Genomic DNA, 4,787 nt, shown 5'->3' on the forward strand with positions numbered 1-4,787 from the left:
AACACTAATATTACCTTCTCCTACCACCCCCATTCTTTTGTATGTACACATATATATTTGCTTTATTTGAACTTTGTTACAAAAAAGGAGTTACATATAGGTTACAAAGATGGTTATCATAGGTTGTCGAGTTCCTCCAGCTCCTCAGATGGCGGGCAGGAACCCTGGATGCAGTGCGCATTTCCCCTCTGTATCGCCACGCTGAGGCACTGGAAAAGAAAGCTGGCAGCTCTAGGGTCCCTTGCTGTTTCAATGAGCCTAGAACCCAGTTCCTTCAAAAAACTGGTAGCACTTTTACCCCAGGCGCCGAGTGTCTCAGAAGCCATGGGGACAAAATTGTAGTGGTGATCCAGTTCTCTATACCTACGGGATTTGGCTGCTTCCCTGTGGGTGGCAGCGCCACCTGGTTGTGCAACACTAAGGTTAATGTAGGTGTTAGCCAGGGTTGATACGCACGTGTAGTCACATACCAACTGCTTGCCATTCTTCCAGGGGTTCACTGTGACACCATCCGGGCGACCAATAAGAGCATCAGAGATACGGGGCGTTAGGTAACGGGACTCTCTTTCAGCTGGGCATCCAGCTGTGGTGAGGCTCCTCTTGATGATGTCGTTAACTTCACTGTGCCTCGAGTGCCATCCCCCTGTGCTTTGGCAGAGTAGGCCATGGTGGCCGTACCTGTCAGCCACCACCTCACCGCAAATACACCTATATCTGGTGTGGATTGGGGCAGCAAGGCGAAGGGCCACAGCAATTCGGAGGGCGTGTGGTGTGAGATGTATGCCAGTTGCCGACATTGGGGTTGCTAACAGGAAATCCCCTGCATGTGGGGCTGCTACTGCCGTGAGGCGAGCAATGTCGTGTTGTTGCAGCACCCAGGCACTCTGCAGCAACTTGGTCTACAATGGGGCCATCCCAGCTGGATTGCTTGAGGGCTTTTGGGGATGGTGGTTGAGGTGATGGGCCTGCACGAGAGGCCCACTCTGTGGCACAGCGTGTAAAATTGGGATCATGTACACCTGCCAGGTGATGTAAGTGGGCAGGTAGAATTTCCTTCAGAAGGTCGTCGGATGCTGATAAGGAGGACAGGAAGGCTGGAACAGCGATTTGCGTTGCTGTTCGAACTCCGAGGCCCCAAGTCTTACGGGAAGAGAGGCTTGTTTCCACTGTAGGTCATCAAGAGAGAGGTTAAGGGCTTTTTCTAGCATTGATTTCAGTAACCGGTCATACTCACTTAGTTTTTGGCTACTGTAAGATGGTGAACACCTCAGAAAGTAGGTTAACCTGGGGAGGGACAGACATCTGGTGATGAGGTAGAGTGCATCATGAGCATCAATATCCTCAATCCTCCCATCCATCCTCTTAAGGTCGGCGATTTTCTTATCAAGGACCTCATCGATGGCTTTCAACTCCAGGGGAGCTCCTAGGAGTGTGCTGTCTTCAGGTTCAGGTTGGCAGAAAACCCTCTATTCTCTCTATGATGCCCTGGTTGGAACATATTATTTCATATTTAGAAGGGTTCAGGGTGAGGCCTAAAACTGCACCTTGCTCCTGGATTTTTCTGATGTCCTCCAGGAGAGAGTCTTAGGAACCAGCTAGGGTACCATCATCCAAGAACCAGATGTTAAGTTCGCTGGACAGGGCCTCCGTGACTTGTTTGAGGACTAACCAGAAAAGGAGAGGAGCAAGGGGGTCACCCTGTTGGACGCCTTCTCGCGAGTCCATTTCATGTTCGCCAAAAAGTAGCTTATGGTCCATACTGTAGCATGAATGTACAAAAGGGTAGAGGGAAGGGAAATGACTATGAACCGCACGGAGTACAGCATCCCTCCGCACCAAATTGAAGGCATTTTTGAAATCTAGCTTGATAAGGGCCTTTTCGTCTGTGATGTTGGCGATGAAGGCTCGAGCTGCATGGGCTGCCGCCTCACACCCTTGTGGAATGCCGAACCCGAGCTGTTTTGGCTTGAGCATGTTGGCCACTGCATCACTAACTGTTCTTGTAGCTGCCTTTGCGACGAGACGCCGGAGAGAATTGCCCACAGCTATTGGCCTGATCCCTCCATCCTTTTCCTTTAGAGCACAGAGAGATGCTCCAAAAAAGATAGGTCTTATGGTCGCTGGTATGTTGCCAGCTAGACATGTGTTGGTGAATCTGATTAGTTCCACCAAGAGGTTCTTTGCAATGTCACCCAGTGCAGGGTTGAGCATTTGCTTAAGGTGGTTGGGTTTTAGTCCTGTGAACCCACCTGCTGATCCTGTTGGGAAGGACATGGCTGCTTTATGGACCACAGATTCAGCCACCCAGAGAGGTTCTGCTCTGGTAACTCCCACTTGTACAATGTCCTCACGCGGAGCCCTGGGTGGGTGTTTCTCCTTTAGGGCTTCAGCTGTTGCGGCATCTCTGTCGGCAATTGAGTCCTCACTGGTGATGACTCTTATTGCGCCAATAGTGTTTCCTTCTTCTATTTTCTTGGTGACTAATGTTCTGATTTTTGATGTCTCGGATATGGCACTGTTGCTCTTCCTGCCGTGGGTGTTTCTCGCGCGAGTGGGAAGGCGCACCAGATTGTCCTCCTTGGGAAAATCATTTATAGCTTTGATGACTGAGGCAGCCAAGGTCTTGTCTCTCTTTGCAGGGATGGCTAGATATATGTTGCCAAACAGGAGGAGGTTGTGCCATGCTTAGGTCGTTCCAGGAGAGTCGTTGACCTTTCTCAGGAGGGCAGATAATTTGGCTGCTGCATGGGGGTGGGCTGCTTTAGGGATTTATATATATATATTGTTGGGGTTTCACCTCTCTATTATTCTCTACCCTTACTCTGGGGTGAGCAGTAGTTATGCTCAAGGTAACTCACCGTAGCCCTGCGGGTCTTCACTCGATTCTCACGGCGCCACTGCACGCCAGGAGAGTCTCCCAGTCAATCTTAACGGCCTCTGATTAAGAAAGAGTGAGAACACGACTCGTGCACTTGACTGTCGTGTGCCCTCCCCAACAATCGGGCTCTACGGTTAACCACAAGGTCGCCAACTGGGGTTTTAGGTGGCCAGTAACACCATCAGTGGACTGGTGGAATTAGTGGTAGCCTTGGCAAGGTCACACTCAAAAGATCAGGAATCAGGCAGGAACTTATTGTTATCACTCAATGCTTTCACTATAATGTAGCCACAAGATCAATGGAGGGAATGATATAAACACAAAGATAGTTTTGTATTTTACTTAAAATGCATGAAAGATGTCACAAAGGCCAAACAACAACAAATAAGTCAACTGATCCCGACGCGGCCGGAAGTTCCCACGGATAGTATGCGATCACTATGGGGGCAACACCTCCCCCCCCTCATCAAATGTCAAGAACAGCTGATCGCCTGGCCACCGCGCGGAAGCTCTTTGCTAGTTTTCAGAATCACGCGCGCTGTTTCTTTAAGTTTTCCAATATTACTATGAACTCGCACACACGATATTGGCTACAATAGCACGTATCACTTGGTTACACTGTACTCAGACTCAAACAGTCTTTTCTACAATCAATGCTACAATGACTCACTGTAACGGTCTTACACTGTTATTCATCCAACAATATATTATGAAATATTAACACTGGAGTTTTCAGTACTCTCTCTCGTGGGCGATAACGCAATAATTCACTGTACTCACAAATGACTCATCACTGCATAAACATGGCATATATAATGTAGATACATCAAATATCAATACATGGAAAATAAATGATTTCTGGGCACACAGCCTAACTTTCAAATACTGGCATAATATTATATATAATTTACCACTATATGTTCATATCAAAATCTATAGAAAGATATACACCACACAGAAAATTTATCACTTGTTCCTGGTGCCTGTACACACCAATAATCAACATGAATATTACAAGTACTCTTGATAGTACTGTCTAGCACACTGGTGCTTTACCGTGACATGGGTGAGACTTGCTCACGACATATAAAATCCTCAGGCTAGATAATATAGCCGAATAATATAGCTAACTAAAGGGAAATGGGGAGGGAACTAGAAACACCTACTTCACCCTATCCTCCGATGAGAGTCGAGATGTAGCTCCTGGTCCTCGTGTCGGGAACGCCCCCACACTACACGTCGTCGTGTCCTACCAGAGCCTCTCGTCGTCCCACCGTTTAGCGCGTCGTCTCCGTGCCTCCTCACTGCAGGTCCGTCCTCCTTCTTGACTTCTTGAAGGTTGGAGTCGGTCTCCTGGCCGTCGTCTTCTCCCAGCAACGGCTGTCGCCTACGTCTCAGCTACAGTCGTCCGGTTTCCCCAAATAGTCCTCTCTTCCTCAGCTACCCAGTGGCTCTGTCAGCCACTACGCTGTCACGAACTGGTGAATTGCCACAGACGTCAACATACGTCACTGTACGGCTTCACTGCTTCTTGCACAGCACCTGACTGGAGCACTTGTTGCTCAAATAACCGTCAATTCCCTCTTCTGGTTCAACACATGAACTAGGGAAGACTTCTCAGAGTACTGGCGGACTTCAGGTGACGCGTAAATCCACGGGAGCGGGAAACAACTGTCCAACTGACAGGACCATTCGTCGCACGTCCGACCTCTATGACGTGTCGTGTCTGACTGCTGGCGCCAGAGTGGCGCGCGGCCCGGACCCCCTTCCTTCGTGACGTCACTTTTGCCACGGGAGGTTTTAATTGGCTCCCGGTGCCACATTGCTGTCGGTGACCAATCCGGTGCCACTGACGTCACACGGTTTTGGCGGGAGATCAGGGAGGCCAGCGCCATCTTGGCTCCCTAAA

The sequence above is a fragment of the Procambarus clarkii genome, chromosome 7, assembly GCF_040958095.1.
Source record: "Procambarus clarkii isolate CNS0578487 chromosome 7, FALCON_Pclarkii_2.0, whole genome shotgun sequence".
Lineage (NCBI taxonomy): Eukaryota > Metazoa > Arthropoda > Malacostraca > Decapoda > Cambaridae > Procambarus > Procambarus clarkii.